The sequence below is a fragment of the Pogona vitticeps genome, chromosome 2 (genome assembly GCF_051106095.1).
Source record: "Pogona vitticeps strain Pit_001003342236 chromosome 2, PviZW2.1, whole genome shotgun sequence".
NCBI classification, from domain to species: domain Eukaryota; kingdom Metazoa; phylum Chordata; class Lepidosauria; order Squamata; family Agamidae; genus Pogona; species Pogona vitticeps.
This window is the reverse complement of record NC_135784.1, coordinates 78,763,861-78,784,127: the sequence shown is the minus strand read 5'-3', so window position 1 is coordinate 78,784,127 and position 20,267 is coordinate 78,763,861. Positions and strand designations below refer to the sequence as shown.

The 20,267-nt window shown below is 43.0% G+C and overlaps 1 protein-coding gene and 3 long non-coding RNA genes across 4 annotated transcripts in view; 3 read left to right on the top strand and 1 right to left on the bottom strand.

The window, feature by feature from the left end:
- Positions 1–2,032: 2,032 nt before the first annotated feature.
- Positions 2,033–15,595, bottom strand: LOC110084487 (uncharacterized). The gene is made up of 4 exons (XR_013541745.1): positions 15,460–15,595; positions 8,052–8,168; positions 3,822–3,882; positions 2,033–2,151 (listed from the first exon to the last, which is right to left on the bottom strand). It is a non-coding gene; the product is annotated as an uncharacterized LOC110084487 (long non-coding RNA).
- LOC144586736 (uncharacterized) lies at positions 9,841–10,109 on the top strand. The gene is made up of 2 exons (XR_013541747.1): positions 9,841–9,974; positions 10,073–10,109. It is a non-coding gene; the product is annotated as an uncharacterized LOC144586736 (long non-coding RNA).
- On the top strand, positions 10,285–11,504 carry LOC144586735 (uncharacterized). The gene is made up of 2 exons (XR_013541746.1): positions 10,285–11,317; positions 11,465–11,504. It is a non-coding gene; the product is annotated as an uncharacterized LOC144586735 (long non-coding RNA).
- Positions 14,812–20,267, top strand: part of ACY1 (aminoacylase 1) — a 27,993-nt gene continuing 22,537 nt past the window's right edge. The window contains exon 1 of the mRNA XM_020803857.3: positions 14,812–14,950. The gene's annotated coding sequence lies outside the window, so the exon portion shown is untranslated. The remainder of the gene's footprint in view (positions 14,951–20,267) is intronic.

Below are 20,267 nucleotides of genomic sequence, written 5' to 3'. Positions count from 1 at the left end.
AGGTATTCTTGGGTGGTGGAATGCCTGGTCAAACTTGGCTTGATCTATTCTTAGCTGTCAGCATGCCCCATGCAACTCATGGACTGCTCAACGTCTGAAGGTGGTTACAGATTGAGATAAGGTGACCTGGCTGTGTCTGAAGAGTGGAAACCAATTCATACAAAAGAGCCAGACACCAAAGATGCCCCTGGGCATGTTCATAATAATATACAACTAAGTATGCTAGAACTATCTTTTAATGTAGCTTCACATGGCTCTTTCAAGCATGTTTTCTCACCTCCTAATGTTTTCAATCTACACAGCATGTTACTAAATTCCCTTTTAAATATGTTCAGGCAATTGCCTTTCTATATTCCTTCAGTTGTTGAATTGTTCAGATTGCACTAAAAACCCTTTCCAAATGAATCAGAAGGTTCAACATCTCTTCTATGAGTCAACCTCCTTTCTCTTTTGAATTTGGGGACTTATTAACCCTCTCTTGCCTAAACAAGCTATTATGCATTCAGGTATTTCTGAGCAATTTGACACAACTATGGGAGGCAGTGGAAGATAGGAGGGCCTGGTGTGCTCTGGTCCGTGGGGTCACGAAGAGTCGGACACGACTAAACGACGACAATTTCTGAGCAAAAGGGTGATCCCTAAGTGGGGTGTGAAAGCTTTCTGGCTGACTTATCATGGCTAAGACAGTGGGTTATTTAAAAATGCAGTACAAATGCAATACAAAGTATTAAGTATGTCAAGCGATGGAACTGCCTTGTGAGGTTTTATTGTGGAAAGAAGACAAGATGTCCCAAGAGTTAGAAGCCTGCGGTCCTCCAGATGTTGAACTGGGGTCCCCATCATCCTTCTTCATATACTGAGCTTGCTGCAGCTGATGGGATCTGCAGTCAGACACCATCTGAAGTGCCATTCCCTCCACATCCTTGGTCTATCAGGCTGGCTTTGCATGATGGATGGTTTGCCTATAGTTCCTTTCATTGAAATGGAAATTGTAATGTGCTTCCAACTGAGCTTTGCTCACACTCTATGGCTGAGAATTTTTGTAACACAAATGTTCAGACATAAAAAGAAGTGAAGAGAATTTGCTGCTGATCAGGATTGGATCTGCCTTACACCAACTGATGCTGATGCTTCATTCCAGGATAGGAAAATTCTGGTTTACTGCCATCTTGAGATGGGTGGCCTTTTTACTTATAGTATGCCATAGGGTGGAAAATGGCTTCTACGTATTACTTCACTACTGAAAAATGGTATAGAATTGCGGGGAAAGATTCCCAAGATTTAAAGTAATACAAAGCCCATGAGAGATTTAAATTCCATGGAGAGTTATAACTATTACAGGATGAGTTAGGCAATAACTATACAGTGGTGCCTTGCACAACGGGTGCCTCACACAACGATGCCTTTTTCTGTTAAATTTGCCGCCTCACTCAGCGATGTTTCCTATGGGGGATTTTCACACAACGATCTCCCTTTTTGCTCCTGTAAAAGTGTCTTACAATGTTTGGAAGCTGTTTAAAATGATTGCAATGGTTAGCACACCTCCTGAAACCTATGAAAACTGATTTTGGTGTTGTTCTGACACTTCGTTAATTTATGATGATTTTTTGAATTTTCTCCATTGGAAACCATTGGATGGTCTGTCTAATGGTTTCCAATGGAGAAAACAAAAAATCATCATAAATTAACGAAGTGTCAGAACAACACCAAAATCAGTTTGCATAGGTTTCAGGAGGTGGGCTAACCATTGCAATCATTTAAAACAGCTTCCAAACATTGTAAGACACTTTTACAGGAGCGAAAAGGGAGATCGGGAAAGGGCTCTTTGATCTCCGTTTGCCTTTTAAAGCTCTTCCCGATCTCCCTTTTCGCTCCTGGCATTCTGTTCCAATTGGAACGGATTAACCGGTTTTCAATGCATTCCTATGGGAAATGGTGTTTCACAGAACGATGTTTCACACAACGTTGATTTTTTTTGGAACCAATTAACATCGTTGTGTGAGGCACCACTGTATATGCATAATGCAGAGCATACGAGCTTCACCATTTTATTTTCTGTCCTGGATACACAACAAGAATTTTTTAAAAATAATCTTCCACTTGGGTTACCAAGCTAGATTCCAATTTTAATCATCTGGAATGCTGGGAGCTCTGCAAAAAAAAAGCAGAGTGTCATATTGGGAAATGTAAGGGTTGATACTTCATGTGATAATTTATTTGCTACATTAAATTACTTGCTCTGTAAGATCATTTGCAAATCATGGCATAGCTTTGTCCACACCTGGCAGAAGAGCATTACTACACTATGGCCAGTTACAGCTCTCTGCTTTCACCAGTATTTTCTGTTTTATACTTTTATGTTTACTGCTGTGAAAACCAATCTTTCAAAAGTAGGTACTTGAAGTGTGAAGCAGAAGTACATATCTTTGTGGATGTGTGGTACAAATACTGAGTGCGTGCCTGCTGCTTGTTGACAAATCAGTATCCATGCCACTTAGCTTGTAGGTTTTAAATGAGCCCTAAAACCCACAGCCCACTTAAACTATAATGAAAGAAGTCTGAAGTGGCACAAGAATGAATGATATGTGGAAAGCCAGGGTCCTCATAACCCCAGTGCAAACTGATGGGAAAGTGGTTCTTCACTTCACATGAAATACTGGTAATAGTGGACCATCTTTTTCCTTGATCCTCTGTGTACTTCAGTTCCTGGTGCTTTATTTCTGCATGTTTTTCAATTTGGATTAATGCTGTGTCCCTCATAAAGTACCATTTCAAATCTGACCCTTTGGGCAGGATACCCAGTTGGTACTGTGTAATGCCTGCCATTCTGCCGATACCAATTGCTGTGATAACAAATAGACCTCGGTGACTGCAAACTGGGCCTTTATATGTTATTTTGATTAACACAGTTAAAATTCTTGTTGTTTTAGCAACCCCAAGAGCTAGGATTGCAATGGGTCTTTACATAAAACGCCTGGGTAAAAAAAGCAGTGGCTACTTAAGAGCAAAAAGGCACATTCATTTACTGAGAAAACTACCGTATTTTTCACACCATAAGACGCACTTTTCCCCCACAAAACAGGGGGATGGAAAGTCTGTGCGTCTTATGGAGCGAAGAAAACAGATTATATTTTCCTGTTTTCTTCTCCTAAAAAAATGGTGTGTCTTATGGAAAGGTGCGTCTTATGGAGCGAAAAATACGGTACTTTTTTATTTTATTACTTAGCATAATCTGCCTTTTCTGTACTAGTGACTTGTTATGCCAACTTTGATCCATTATATTTACATATTTCCTTCCTTTGACCCAAGGTAGCTGACAACATAAATTAAAAAAACAGATTAAGCTGAAACACACAATGTTACAATATTAAAACAGAATTAAACAAAATATCAGATTAAAGCAAACACACACTTAATAAAGCAAAATATCTCCCGCCGTTACCATGAGTAAGGGGTGTATAGAAAAATCCCTTTTTCCTCATGAAGTGAAATGGTTTTTGCGTGCATTCCCACTTTTAAAGCAGTTTGCTGCACCACATGTAAGAGGAGTTCATGCAGTGTAAAGCTGTGACATTTGTCCAGCTTAAAGTTTGCTACGTGTTGTTTATTCTGCTGGTGTTTGGGGTATGCTGTGAACCCCCTTGAAACTGATGGGAAATGCAGGAAGTTGCAAACTTCCAAAGGGCTTTCTTAGAATTACCACCTTGGAGGCATGCTAAGCTTCCTTAAAGACAATGTGAAGCTGGCTGGTGAATGAACAAAACTCTCTTAAAAAGAGTGTGCTACCCGGACTTGCTCACAGCCAGCGCCAGTATGCTTACCATTCAAGGCACAGTACAGCTAGTGCTTCAGCTGTGAGTAGGACAGTAAGCGCAAGAGGTTCTGTGAAACAGAATATATTGCAACAGTCAATTTGGGAAATGCCCAGGAATTCAGCAACATTCATGGACAAATTTATTAAAACCCAGAAATGACACCATGCACAATTCCAAATAATTTGTCATTGACAATGGCTTTATTTAGGATTCGTTTGTGAACAGATGACAGCATCTGATGCAAGGATGGTGTCACCTTTGGGTAGGGATATATAGTAGCAGGGAAGCTGATAAAGATATGATCACAATGGCGAAAGAAAGAAGGTCAGCAGACCTGTCCCCACTGAAAAGATGGCACTTCCACAATTAGAAACAATGCCTATGTCCTTTTCCTTAAAAATCTTAATGCAGTCATTGCGCAAGCACCTAGAAAACAATGCAGTAATAACTAGAGACCAACACAGATTTGTCAAGAACAAATCCTGCCAAATTAATTTGATCTCCTATTTTGATCAGGTCACCTCCCTGATAGAGGGATGCTGTAGACATAGTATATCTTGACTTCAGCAAAGCTCTTGACAAATTGCCCCATGATATCCTGATTAGCAAGCTAACTAGGTGTGGGCTGGATAGATCAAGAGTCAGGTGGATACACAATTGGCTACAAAATCGTACTCGGAGGGTGATGATTAATGGGTCCTTCTCCAACTGGGAGGAGGTAACAAGTGAGGTACCCCAAGGCTCAGTCCTGGGCCTGGTGCTCTTCAATACATTTATTAATGACTTGGATGAGGGAGTGCAGGGAATGCTTGTCAAATTTGCAGATGATCCAAATTTGGGTGGATAGCTAATACACTAGTTTCTGTCTTCTAGGGCCTAGAAGACAGAAACAAAATTCAAAATGACCTTGATAGTATGGAGCACTGGGCCGAAAACAACTGAATGAAATTCAACAGGAATAAGTGCAAAGTACTCCACCTTGGAAAAAGAAACCAATTGCACAGTTACAATATGGGGGATACTGTATGGCTCAGCAAAACAACGAGCGAGAAGGAGCTTGGAATTGTCGTAGATCACAAGCTAAACATAAGCCAATAGTGTGATGTGGCTACAAAAAAGGCAAATGCTATTTTAGGCTGCATTAATAGAAATATAGTCTCCAAATCCTGCGAGGTGCTAGTCCCCCTCTATTCAGCACTGGTTAGGCTTCACCTTGAGTATTGTGGTCCAGTTCTGGACACCCCACTTCAAGAAAGATGCTAACAAATTGGAACAAGTTCAGAGGAGAGTGACAAGGATGATCAGGGGGCTGGAAACCAAGCCTAATGAGGAAAGGCTGAAAGAATTGAGCATGTTTAGCCTTGAGAAAAGAAGACTGAGAGGACATATGATAGCACTTTCCAAATATTTGAAAGGCTATCATACAGAGGAGGAGCAAGATCTGTTCTTGATCATCCCAGAGTGCAGGACATGCAACAATGGGCTCAAGTTAAAGGAAGCCAGATTTCAACTGAATATCAGGAAAAACTTCCCAACTGTTAGAGCAGTACGACAGTGGAACCAGTTACCTTGGGAGTTTGTAAATGCTCCAACACTGGATGTATTCAAGAAAAACTTAGATAATCACCTGGCTGATGGCCCTGTAGGCCCTTTTCAACTTCACTTTTCTATGATTCTTTGAAAAACAAACAAAATCCAAACACAGTGATTTCTGACTAGTTGTCAGTTAAACTTACTAGAGCTTGTTTGTAGGTTAACTCTGGTCAGTAGAAAAGGAATCCTATGATGATGAACCTGCTGTTCTAGGAAGTGAAGTGAAAGCTGCTCTGAAAGCACTAGGAAGAAATACTAGGGGCAGAAGGAATACTAATAGAACTATTTCAAGCCATAGAAACTGAATCTGTGAAAATCCTAACAAGTATATGTCAGCAAATATAGAAATCAAAATAATGCCCCATAGATTGGAAACATTCAATATATATTCCAATCCCAAATAAAGGAGATGCCAGGGAATTAAGTAACTATAACATATTTGCTTTAGTTTTCCCATGCAAACAAAGTGATGCAACAAGGTGTCACAACAAAGGTCTTTACCTTATATGGAACAAGAAATGCCTGATGTTCAAGCTGGATTCTGAAAAAGCAGCAGCATTCGAGATCATATTGCAAATATCCACAGGTTCCTGGAGCATACAAAAAATTTCAGAAGATCAATCTATGCTTTTTACACTTCAGCAGAGCCTTGGACTATGTGGATCATGAGAAACGATGGAGTGTTCTTAAAGAAATTAGGGTGTCTCAGTACTTGATTGTCCTATACTGTATTGTGAAGAAAAAGCTACCATTAGGGCAGAATATGGAGAGAGAGAGAGAAGGTGCCAGACAAGGGTACATTTTATCTTCTACCTATTCAGTCTGTATGCAGAACAGATCATATGAAAGCTGGACTAGATTCAGAGGAATGATTAGTGAAAATGGGTGGAAAAAACATCAATACTCTAAGATATTCAGATGACACCATCTACTGGCAGAAAGGAGCAATGACTTGAAATGACTTTCAGTGAAAAAAAAGAAATAAAGACTAAAGCAGGATTGCAGTTGAATATTTAAAAGACTAAAATCATGACTACAGATGAAATATATAACATGAATATTGACAATGAAGAAACTGAAATTGTTAACATTTAGTATATCTTGGTTCAATCTTCAATCCAAAAGGAGACTGCAGCCAAAAATCAGAAGACAGACTAGGAAGGGTGCAATGGAGGAATTAGAAAATATCATCAAGTGTAAGGATACCAAGGCCAAGATCATGGGTGTGAAAACTGGGGAGTAATAAAACTAACAAGAAAAAAATAATTTCAAATATGCTGCTAAAGGAGAGCTTTCGATCACCAGAAAGATGAATAAGTGTGTCCTAGATCAAATCAAGCCTTGACTATCTCTGGAGGCAAAATGTTGAAACTTAAGCCATACCACTGTGGGTACATCATGAGAATACAGAATTCTCTGGAAAAGACAATAATATCGGGAAAGGTTGAAGACAGCAGGAAAAGAGGAAGACCCAACATGAGATGGATTGACTTCCTAAAAGAAGCCACAAGCTTGAGTTTGCAAGAGCTGACCAGGGCTGATTAGGACAGGACAGGTTGAAAATCATTCATAAGGTTGGCATAAATCAGAGGTGACTTTATGGTACATAACAACAACAGTGGAAGCAAGTGGGTGTGGGGCACAATAGGTGTTTCTAAGCAAAGCCATCCACTGGCAATGTGAAAGCTGCAAGGGTTATAGGCTGGAATGGTATATGTGTAAAAGAAACTGATACCGAAAATGCTAGAACATATAAGAGACACTTAAGAACAACAGTTTAGAACTGAAACCCTCCCAATACTGTATTATTACTTGCCCTTTAATGCCCAGAGACCATCCAGAACAGAATGAAACAGCCCAGGCCACTTAATTATGAGTAGGGGGAAGATTTCTATGACCTTTCACATTATCTCAGCAACCTACATTTGAACCAATAAGCAAGTTCAAACATGTTTACGAGTAATCTGGTCTTTCTCACCCGATTACTCATAAACATGTTCAAACCCACCCACAAATTCAAACATGGGTTGCAGGAAAAAAACTGGTAAGTCATAGAAATCTTCCCCCTCACAAGCAAGCCCAACCAAATTTGTCAGTACAGTAGTGCCTTGACTTACTAATGTAATTGGTTCCGGAAATCCAGTCGTGATTCAAAATGGTCATAAGTCGAAGCACCATTTCCCATAGGAATATACTGAAATGCAATTAATCCATTCTTGCCAAAGAAAAAATCACCAAAAACAAACAAACAAACAAACAAACTGAAAGACCCATTGGAAACGTGATTAATCCATTCCGGTCAAAGGAGGGGGGGGAGAGAAAAGTAAACAAACTGTGCAAGACCCTTCGGAAATGCAAAAAAAGCAATGCAAAAAGCAAACAAACCCCACAAGATCCATTGGAAATGGGGGGGGAACAAACCCTACAGGACCCATCACAGCACAGAAACATAACCCCAGCCCAAAACCATGCTGCAAAACCCACCCAGAACAGTTTTTTAAAAGTAGAAAGCAGCACCTTACCTTACCAGGCAGTCCAAAGCCTATTCCAAACTCCAATCACACTTACTCTAACTGTTGGGTTGAGAGAGCTACAAAGAAGCAGCCTCTTCACCACCAATGGTCAGCAATTTTAATTCCCCACCTTTTTCTGTTCATAACTCGAAGCTCTGGCTGCAAATCGAAGCAAAATTTTGCGGCTGCAGCTGGTCGTAAATCAAAATGGTCGTATGTCCGGATGTTCATAAGTCGAGGCACCGCTCTAATACATGACAAAACAGGATTAATGGAGTAAGCCACAAAAGGTCCACAGAAACCATACAGCCTGTTTTGTGTGTGTTCTCTAATCCAGGGATCTTCAACTCCTGCTCCTGGCCCAGTGCTGATCCGTGGTCTTGGCAGGACCAGGCTGCGGAGACAGATCACCCGTCCCCCTCCACGCACGCACACCTATCCACATGCACCCCCACCCATCCGCACGCACGGCCCGCCCACACAGGTGCCCCACCCCACCTGCAAGTGCATCCACACATGTGCATGAGCGTGCCCCGCCCACCCGCACGAACACACCCCACCCACCCGCGAGCATGAGGGGGTGCCCTGCCCCCCCCACAGTCCACAGTTCAGAAAAGTTTGGGGACCACTGCTCTAATCTGAGGAAAGGCTTCCAGTTCAGTTGTGCTGCAACCTAGTTTTTGTTGTTTAAAAAATGGTGGGAGGTGACACCATCTTGTCCTTTTTCTCAGCCATGGACTGTTCTGGTGTACAGTAAAGCAAACTCACCCCACCCTCACACCAATCGCAAACACCCCAACATCAAAGTAACAAACAAACTGAAAATGAGAAAGTAAAAACTCTAGAAAATACCCCTCTCTTTAAGAGAGCAAGGGTCAGCATGAGAAAGGGAAAAAGAACCTGCCAGCTCATCGGGATAGATTCAAAAAGCTAGGAGGAGAATGTGGAGTTCCTAATGTTTTTCCTTGGAACATTCCAAGAAATGTCACACAGACTCCACTGCCTGAAATTAGATGCAGGCCTTTTAGAAATGTTTTATTAAAGTATATTAATGGACACGATTTTACATCCCTCCATAATAAAATGATAAGTGCCAGAGAAGTAGCTGTGTTAAACTCTGTTGCAGAAGGACCTGCAGTCTTGGGGCGCCTTACAATCTACCACGTTTTAATTGCCAAAGGCTTATGTGGTGTGATGTATGAACTGCAGCAGACAAATATTATACCCAGTAAAACTTGTTGGTCTTTAAAGTGTCACAAGACCCTTTACCATCTACTGAAGTAACAAATGAGAACCCTCTTTCCAGATGCCAGGAAAGTTTGGAGTTGCCACACCTGTCACAGAACCACTTACACCAGAAAATATTCCTACAGTACTTTGTTTTTATCCCCTTCAGGCACCACACGAGGTTTCCATATTTAAATTACAGCTTCTGTGCCAGCAGGAAACTTATCTCCCAGCAGCTACATATATTATGAGCTCCTATTCCCGCCATGTACCCACTTGCTGCTGTCCTCATGTGCATCCCAGTCTTTTTGGTCCTCTAAATTAAGGAGAAGCACAGTCTAGATGCTTTAGTCCTTCCTCCCTGCAAGGAGCACAGGAACACTTGCAGATTCACAGGGGCAATTGGAGAAGGAAGAGATGACTCATGCTGACAGGCTGGCCATTTTGAGTGTACCAACTTCTACTGCATAAAGTTCAGTGTATAAATAATTTAGGAGAAAGATTTTAAGTGTCACGGGGAATCACATCTCAAATGCTTCTGCACTGTGAAACTATTAAGCACAATATATGTAGACAGGATTTTGTTGTGAGTTATTGGGCTGAGTAATAAAAATTAGGCTTTTCCTTTTCTTTCATGAATATAGCATCTATAATATCTGAAAATATGTACGTAAGCAATCGTGTGTAGTTGGAGACATGAGAGAGGCTGAAGCTCAGCCGAGCAGAATCACTGAACTCACACCCTACCAAAATAAGAGATGAGTAGTTGTAAACAGAAGACTCCCTGCTGCGTGGGACTGAAACTGAAGAGGCATGGATTTGCCAGGTAGGCTATCTCCCTAGAGGATGGGTTAGGGATGTGACAGAAGGATTGCCATTACTCATAAAACCCACGGATGCATATCCCTTTCTTCTCATCCACAGGGAACAAATGACACAGCCAAGAGGAACTACAAAGAAATCACATTAGACTTTGAAGCTCTGAGAAGGAAATTCAAGGACTTTGGAGCCCAGATAGTCTTCCCGTCTGTCCTACCAGTACTCAGAGAAGAGGAATTGAAAGGGAAATACTCCAGGTGAATAGCTGACTATGAAAGTGGTGCCAACATGAGAGATTTGGATTTTGAGACCATGGGCTATGCTTCCTGGAAGATGGGACTGCCGGCAAGGGATGGGTTGTACCACACGAGGACTGAGAAGAATGTATTTGGCCACAGCATGAAGAATTTCACCAGGGGGATATTAACTCAATGCAAACTCAAAGGTAAAAACAGATGAAGGCTTATGCACAATAAGAGGAACAGATGAAGCAGCTCTAATGGGGCCCAATAATGGTCTTTACAAAAATGTACAAAGAAAAGCAGGCAATAAATCATACAATATTCAGTGTCTATATATAAATGCCAGCAATATGGAAAATAAACAAAAAGAACTAGAAATCTTAGTTCAGAAGAGTAAATATACTTGATACAGAGAACTGAACACACGGTGGGATGATTCCCATGACTGGTATATAGCGATTGAAGGATTGTTCAAAAAGAACAGAAAGAATAGAAAGTGAGGTAGAGTCATACTATATGTCAATAACACATATTCCTGCTCAGAAATACAGGAAGATGAGCTTGGTAGTCCCATTGAGAGCATCTGGATTAATATAACTGGAGTGAAAAACAAAAGCAACATAGCAGTTGGAATCTATTACCAACTGTTCAATAGACGAGAAGATACAGATAAAATCTTTGAAAAACAAATTGCTAGAATTTTAAAGAGACACAATGCAGTAATAATAGGATACTTATCCTGATATCTGTTGAGAAGCAAATTCTGCCAAATATGGTCCTTCCAAGAAATTCTTAGCTTTGTGCTGCTGATAGTTTTCTCTTACTAAAAGTGGAGGAAGAAACTAGACAATTAGCTACCCTTGACTTGATTCTAACCAATAGAGATGACTTGGTGGATGAAGTGGCAGTAAAGAGGAATGATCTTAAGGAGTCCAAGATGGGTGGGAGATTACTGTAGCAGAGCTACAAACAATTCCAAGAAGGAAAAAAGTGGAAGACAGGAAAAAAGACCAACGTGGCTTCACAAAAAGTTCAAGAGAGAAAAAAGGACACATACAGTATAGGAAGTGGAACGAAGGCCAGGCCACAAAGGTACAGGTACAGACAGGTAGCAAAGAATTATAGGGATGGTATTAAGAAGGCAAAAACTAAGAATGAGCTGACGTTAGCAACAGATGCTAAAAGCACCAAAAAAGGCATTATCCAGGTGCATGTGTATCAAAAGGCAGAGAAAAAAAGTGGCTCAGCCACTCAGTGGGGATGGCAAAATGATAACAGACAACAAAGAAAAGAAAGAAGTGCCTCAGTTCCTACTTTAGCTCAGTCTATTCTCCAAATATAGTCTATGACCCTCTAGGCAAATGTGAAGTACAAATGGAAGAGACAGGATTACAATTTGAGATTGAGAAAAAAAATAGTCAGGGAAAAATACTTTATTAATTTGAATGGGTTCAGATCTCCAGGGTCTGATGAACTGCATCCAAGGAACTGCTGAAGAACTTTCAAAACTACTATTATTTTCATGAAATCACGGAGGATGGATGAAGTACTGGAAGACTGGAAGAAGGCTAATATTGACCCTGTCTCCAAAAAGGGCAAAGAGCCTCAGAAGTAAGTTTTTGGAGAAGAATGGGGGGGACTGCAAGGAGGGAAATAGTTAAGCACTCTGTGCTTGATTTGCTCAAAACTGCAGTCTCTTGATGCTACTTTTTTATTCTGAAACACCAAACCACACTAATTTCAATACATGTTTGGATATAATATGTTGTGTTGTCTGCCCCAAACCTGCAAAGAAATGGTATTCCAAATGCTTGAAACGGGTTTGGTCAACTCATAAACCACCATGCTTCCATCATTCCTTTAGAGTTTAGACTAGTGGTTCCCAAGTTTGCATTCGCTGATGTTCCTAGACTAAAACTCCCAGAAACCTTCAGCGCCACCTATCCTGGCCAGGATTTCTGGTGGTTGTTGTAGTTCCAAAAATATTTGGGGACCCAAGGTTGAGAACCACTGCTCTAGACCGTTTCAACTTTGAGGATGTTGTGGGCAAAGTACCCTCTGGGGAACCATCTCCTCTCTTACAGACTTATATGGTAGCATTGCCTGAGAATAATTCTATACTTAAGACTTGCTAATGGCCCTCCTCTTTCTAGAAACTGAATACTAAATAACAACACACCTAAGACTATAAACATCTACACACTTCCCTGTATATACTCAGCGGGGCCTGTATCTGAGAAGACATACAAATTGTTTGCAAGAGGAAAACTAACAGTTGGGGAAATGACTCTTTAAACTTACTTCTAAATTTTAAGGAAGCACAAACATTAATAATTGGCAGTTGTTCAAAACAGATATATTGACAGTGCAATCTATACATATGATGTGTTGAGTGAAAAGTTAAGCCCCCACTGATCTGAAAGTCTCTTTCTGCCAGTTAAGTGGATACAGGATACAGAATAAAACAGTAGAAACATGTCCAGATTATTTAGTCACTATGGCTATGATCAGATAAGACATGTTTTGAATCACCTATGGCAAGGTCCATTTTGAGCGATCATCTGATGTACGGGTGATTGCAAACCAGCCAGACCTTTCTGGTCCTGGGGCACAGCTACTCTTTTTTTTGGGGGGGGGGCAGGTTGGTGAGATTTCTGTATGTACAGAAGGGTCAATTTAAGTGAGTCGGCTCTCAGTGAAACAACTCTTTCCGGTGCAGTCAGGCTCTATCCTTTATTACTGTCTGATCACACCCTATGTCAAACTTTATTCAGCACATATAAAACATAAGCCTTATCAAATACAGTATGTCTGAGGAGGTAGCTGTGTTAATCTGTTGCACCAAAAGCAGCAAAGAGTCTTGTGGCTCATTTAAGAATAACAAATTCTATTTCACATGAGCTTTTCTGGGCCATAGTTCACTTCTACACATGCATGGAGTACAATATTCAAACCATAGGTGTTTATACACACAATGGCTGTGCGGGTGAGAAAGGTCAGTTACACAAGTCATTTATCCCTCCGAGGTGTTAAAAAGTTCAGCACTAAACCACATCCTTAAACTAGTTTTAACTACTTCAAAGTTGAAGTAATGCTTCCGTACCTCAGATGTTGACTACTTATATTATTGACCTTACTATTGCCTGGATGTTCATATGAACCAGCCCTTTGAAAGCTGATGATCTGTCTTAATAATACAATGGGCACTGATATAGCTTAGTGGGTTGGAGCACCTGGCTGATGAACTGGGGCTGAGGCTTCAGGCTGTGTCAGCTGAGCAAAGGGCCCCAACCACCCAGAACACGCGTGGCTGATGGAATGACGTGTCCTGACACCTTTGTCCCAGAGTGCCGCCAGAAGGAAAGAGCGATAAATCCCTTCCGAGCACTTTGTATCTAGAAGAACCTGGGAGGACCGTTGTAAGTTGGAATCAACTTGACGGCACATTCCTGTTATAATAATAGAAACATCATCTTCTGTACCTCATTTCAATACTGTATTCCATCCTCATACCATGATCCAGTCTGGCCTGAATATTGTACTCCATGCATCTGAAGAAGCAAGTTGTGCCCGTTAATAGTTCATGCCAGTTAAAAAAATTTTTGGTCTGAAAAGTATCGCAAACCTTTTCACCCTTGCCGGATATGCTTTACAAGAACTGGGAATTTCATGCTGTTTCTCCTCCCTTCTGTTGGGTTATGTAGTTCAGAAGACCTTTGTGAATGCAGTCTTAATGATGAATGGGGAGAATCCCAGATAACTGCTTAATCCACCCTACCAGCCTCAGCACTTCTCCCATCCTACCTCCCCGATAGGTATTATTGTCAATAAGGGTTGCTCTAAGCAATTTTATAAGAAAACCACCGATGTGAATCGCACAGAAAACACTGCGCAAACGTTATTAGCAGTTATTACCACCAGAGGGGCCTGAAACAGAGACCTCGCTGCTTCCATGTAAGCCTTTTCCCCTTGAAAGTTCGTGCCTAGTCTGAAACTTGAGGGGGGCTTTCCAGCTCAGTGTGTTTGTCCGCCACTAGTTCAGCGGGCCCCACATTTATCTCACACACCCAGATTATTCAAAGTACAGTTCCCAGAAGTCCTGAATACAGCTTGTCTTGGCTGGGCCTTTTGGAAGTTGTGACCCAAAAAAATATCTGCCTCCAAATCCGGCAAGCCCTTGCAGGAGAGCTCCTGGCCGGGAAGGACTTCCCCCGGACCGGCTCTTCTTCGCCAAAGGGGGCAGCAAGAGCGTGCGCCTTCGACGGGAGGAGACGCCAAGCCCTCAGACGCTGAGGCAAGCGCAGATTTCCACTGCAAAAAAGCATGCACAGGACCTTCTTCCCTCGCCTCCTTTCTCCCTCGCACCCGAGTAGCTCTCCTCGCCGCGCTCTCCCAGAAGGAAGACCCGGCCTTTTGGGCGAGCCATCTCGAGCCGCAGCGCTCCCGAAAGCGAAGCTCGCCTCACCGGTCGCGCCCCCTCGCCGCCAGCGCCACGTGCGGGGCCGGGCGAGAGAGAAGGCCCCCTCGCCGCCCTGGGACGGGGCAGGGCTCCAAAACTGCGGGCGGGATTGGCCCTGCCTGCGGCCAGCGGGCGGGCGGGTGGGCTGGAGGCAGGACTGTCCCCGCGCCCGGCCCGGCCCGGCCCTCCCCGCCGCTGCCGCTGCCGCTGCCGCCGCCGAGAATGCAGCAGAGTCGCTGAGGAAGGCTGGAGCGGAGCAGTGGCTTCCACGGCGGCAGAGAGGTGGGTGAGAAGGGCGGGCTGGCGAGCAAACCAGGAAGCAGAGCTCCCTCAGCGAGGGGTCCGCTGCTCTCTGCCCAGGAAAGTTCCCTCGCTGGCCCGGACACGAACGACAGCGCCGGGCACCACCGCCGCCGGCCCCTTTTTGCCTGCGGGAAGGAGGAGGGAGCGGGAGGGACTAGGGAGAGGCCAACCTGCCCGCCGCGGCTTCCAAGGTGCCTGCGGAACAACTTGTTTACTTGGCCGCCGCCCGGGCCGGGACAAGGAAGCGGTGGGGAGGAAGCTGGAGCGGCAGGGGTTGCCGCCGACTGCGGTGGCCGGCGGAGCTGCCCGAGTGTGTGTGTGGGGGGGGGGGGACGGACGGGGGAGCCTTCCGTGTGGGAATCCCGCTCTAGCCCTCGCCGCTGGGCAGCTCAGAGCCTTCTTCCCCCCCCCCCCGCCACCCCGGAGCCGCCCTGTCTGCAGTGCCCGTGCCTCCTCTCCCCATAAGCCCCGCTCTTCTCCCGGCTCACTTCCACTCGGCGTGGTCCCTCGCCTTTACTGTACTTTCTTTCACTCGGGTTGCTGATCGTGTTCCTGCCGCCGTAGATGGTGCTCGTCCTCGTCGCCCCCGCCGCAGCCCTGCTCACCTCCTGCAACCCGTTTCCGCCTCTTGCTTTTACTTTTCTCTCTCTCTCTCTCTCTCTCTCTCTCTCTCGACGGCACAATGGATTCAGATCCCCCGGCGTCTCCTTCAACAGCCCCATGCCATGGGAAATGCCCCACACCACCTTTGTCTGAAACACCAGAAGTAAAGCCATCTCTGTTTCTGTTCTAAAACTTTGCTGTTCCAACTCTTTCTGACATCACCTGCTGTTTTCCCTATTATAGGGCTCGCTTAAGCATTGTAACTCTTCCGTTTTTTTGGTTTTGTTTTGTTTTGTTTTGTTTGTTTTTTGCTTTACAAATGCAGTGGCCAAAAGCTGCATGCTTATACGAACTTTTACTAGCTAGCTGATCACATGTGTCCGGCTGCACACAGGCCAGCTTTTACTCCCCACTGGTGCTTTATAGCAGGCAAGTGATCATTTTGTAGTTTGCCTTCATTCTGTGCGATCTTTATACCCACACTACGCTTTGCGGTAGTTTCCTTGCCTCTTCTATTGCAGTTAATACAGTGATTTCTACCAGGGACAACATTCATTCCTCATGATATGGTAGAGTATTGTTAACTTAGTTCAGAAGAGCCCAGAGACTTCTGCGATGGCGATTTCGAGCCCACCTGTTCACAGCTAAGTCAACAAAGTGTTGATCTGCAGGTTGTGCCTCTAATAACGGTTGGAGAGGCAATAGTTTCCCCCATAGTTTCCCCCACTCTTGCGGAGCAAAGGCACTCCTGAGGAACGTCTGTCTTAGATGCAGCTCTTACAGGCAGCTTCCAACTTCTGCTCCTTAGTCTTTCTTGCCTCAAACCCTATCTGCTTTTTTTGCTGGACTGTCTGTCTGAAGGCCTTCGCCTGGCAGCATGTTATGAGACCACACCATCAGTCATACTTTTAAATCAGTCAATTCCTTGTAGTTAACTTCTAGCCTAATCCCATAGCTCTGTACTAGAAATAGTACCAAGAAGCAGCTTACGGGGAATACACAAAGCTTCCCTTGTTTTTGAAATCTTGTGACCTTCATAATAGTAGACATGATGGGGAACAAATAACCTGTTCAGGATTATGTTACTTTGACATAATCAGAAAATATTAGGTTGGACTTCTAGTTAATGTTAATAGCTAGAGTTTGAAGAATTACTTTCTTATGCTTAATATTGGTAGGAATTGAATTATATTATTATGTTATCTCTAATGTGTTATTTGAATAGTTAGGTTTTTTAAAGAGCCATGGGCTTCTAGAGAATGGTATGTTGTGTTGCTACTGTTGCCTCCTAGGGGCACATTTTATTATTGGTTCCTTTAGTAATAAAATGGCTTTTTATGTACAGTACTGAAGTTTTTAGGATGGTTCTCCCAGCCAAACAGTTTCCACATATATGGGATTACAAATCCTACAGGCTGACTGAGGGTAGGGATGGCAGGATTTGTAGTTCATGTAGGCATCCTTCAGTCTCGAGAGACTATGGTATCGTGCTCTGTATTGAGGTCTTGGAACAGCATGTAGTGTGGCTGAGAAGGCCAATTCGAGAGTGACAATCCCTTCCACACTGAAGACAAATCCAATCTGTCTCCTGTCCAGCTCCCTGGTTTTGCTTGTTTCGGGACTGCCTCTTTGCCTCAGTCTGCTATACAAGGGTCTCTTCAAATTGGGAGAGGCCATGATGCACTGCCTGCCTCCAGGCTGAACACTCAGACATCAAGGTTTCCCATCTGTTGAGGTCCATTTCTAAGGCCTTCAGATCCCGCTTGCAGATGTCAATTCATCTGGAAACCTGTCAGGTTGAGGAATGCTATTTTAAAAGATGGGCTTATCATCGTTTCGTTTAGTCGTGTCCGACTCTTCGTGACCCCATGGACCAGAGCACGCCAGGCCCTCCTATCTTCCACTGCCTCCCGGAGTTGGGTCAGATTCATGTTGGTTGCTTCGGTGACACTGTCCAACCATCTCATCCTCTGTCGTCCCCTTCTCCTCTTGCCTTCACACGCTTATCATAGTTTAACACTAATCAGCATCTCTCTTCTTTTCATGCCCACCAACCTCAATGCTGTTCACTCAGCTTCCGGAAAAAGTGAATAATGAACGATGTATCAATTCTTACTTCTGGAGAGTAAGAATAATAGGGAAGAATCGCATAATGACTCTTCAGCAGGATAAGCGAAAGCTGAAAATAGTATAAGATGCGTTCTGGATTTTGAGAAAGCTGATTTCAGTAAACCTAAGGAAATAATGGAGTTGGATCCCATTGTCAGAAATACTCAGAGAGAAGAGAATATACAAAGGATGGGAGTTTCTTAAAAGTGAAATACTGAAAGCATAATAAGCCTGAATGATTCCTATAGGAAAGAAAAGCAGAAGGCATCTAAAGAAACTGAGGAGGCTGAATTAGGGAGCCAATATTTGTAAGGGCTAAAACTCAGAACGAGCACAGACTTGCAAGAGAGTCTTGCAAGTTAAAAATCACTAAAAAGCAGTTTTCAACTATGCTCAGAGCCAAGAAAGTACAAGGAAATAGCAGGTCTGCTTCATGCAAAGGATGCAGAAATACTAGTGGGTGGCACAGAAGAAGGTAGGTCTACTTTGCCAACTCTGTCTTCTCCCAAGAGGGAAACAAGTAGAGTGGCAGAGCCAGGGAGGGGTCTACTGCCCAGGTTAAATAGAGGTGATACAGAAGCACTTAACCTACTTCATGTGAATTCAATTCTGCAGGTCCAGATGAGGATACTAGAGTGTCTGTTTATAGACTTATTGGAGAACGAGTGAGGTCCCGGAAGACTTGTGGTGGTAAAGTGTTATTCCCACCTTCAAAAAGTGGAGGGGGGAAGGAAATGCGAGCAGTCTCCCAAGTGGTCACTTTCCTGACACCAAGAATACTTCTATTACAGATATTTAAACAGCTGGTCTGTGAGCATTTAGAAAAGAATGACATAAAAAGGGACAACATTGGTTTCCCAAAAACAAGTTGTGCCAGCATCATCTCCTCCTTTTGATACAGACATGTATAACAGATGAATGGAATGCTGTGATGCAGTATATCTTGATTTCATCAAGCATTTTGATAAGCTGCACAGTGTTCTTGTGACTAGCTAAGAAAGTGTTGGCTAGATAATGTTCTTATTAGGCGGGTTTTGTATTTAGGAAGGGAGGGCAGAGGTTACTGTATAGCTTTTAGGAAGCTTGCAGTCTGAGTTTTATCTCTTTTTTATATTTATCAACTTATATTTTTGCATTACACTGATAAGAGGAGGTAAGAGTGAGTGGAAGAATGTGTTATTTCTGGTGCAGGCTTTGATGGAGTAGTCATAACAGCATTAAGAACTAACCTCACGCTACACTTTTCTACTTTTTTCCCGTCATCTATTCGCCTTGCTGGTGCACCACAAAGAAATGCCACGCCTGCTGCTCCTGTAACCTGTTGGCAGAAGAACTGAGCATTGCTCAATCCAAGTCAAGCTTTCTGTTCATGTTAGACTTTTGGTATCATTTTGCTATCATTGGGAACACACTCTTCTAGAGTTCTACTTAGTCATATTTCTGAAAGCTGAATTACTAATTGGGAGAATCACTTGCACAGCATGTCCATTTCTGGATTTTCTGGCAAGCACTTCTGTCGCTTTGCCACTTTACAGTGTGGTCTGGCACATTATTCATTTCCTGGTACAAAACTCTACTTTAGAGGTGTCTTTCCCCCACATTTGAAATAGTGCATGATTTTCTTAAAATGAATTCTCTAATTCAAGGTCCACCCCATCCCAGATCATAGTCTCTTTTTCCCCACACTTTAAAAAAAAGAAACATGAAAACACATGAATCCAAAACCAAATTGATGCAGCCACTTCCAGAGCAGCTCAAAGCACATTGATCTGGATTTCACCAAAGTAGTGTATATTTACCGTACTAATTGAGCAGTGTACACATGAAATTCCCTGGAAAAGACTTTGATGTTGGGAAAGAGTGAAGGCAAGAGGAGAAGGGGACGACAGAGGACGAGATGGTTGGACAGTGTCATCAAAGCTACCAACATGAATTTGACCAAACTTCAGGAGGCAGTGGAAGACAGGAGGGCCTGGCGTGCTCTGGTCCATGGGGTCCCGAAGAGTCGGACATGACTTTATGACTAAACAACAACACAGGAAATAAATAAATTGAAATACAGATTCAGATTGGGTCGGGATGTACTTAAACAACCAATTGACTATCATCCAGTATTTGAGGACTGTCATTTGGAGATTGAAACAAGATTGTCTTCTCTTGGTGCCAAAGGAAAACAAATGGATTCAAATTAGAAGAAAGGAGATTTCGAGTGAAAATGAGGAAGAGCTTTCTGATAGTAAGAAATGTTCAAGAATGAAATGGACTGCCTCAGGAGGTGGTGACCGCCACTTCCAGTTTTAGATTGTTTTAGACGTTGTAAAACAGTGGCAGGATGGCTAGTTATACAAATGCTTTAAAACTGATTTCCTGTTCCCTCGGGGGTTGGAGTTCTTTCCATCTGCATGATGTTTTTTGATGCTGATTAGAGGATGCCGATCCACTGCAATACTGAAGTGGAGGAATGTGGCTATGAGGATCAGTTGGCAAATGAAAGATGTGCAAAAAGGTTAATTCAGAAGTACAGTACTGTGTTCCTCTGAGCATCTACAAGACAACTTTAATGCACTACTCAATAATTATATCT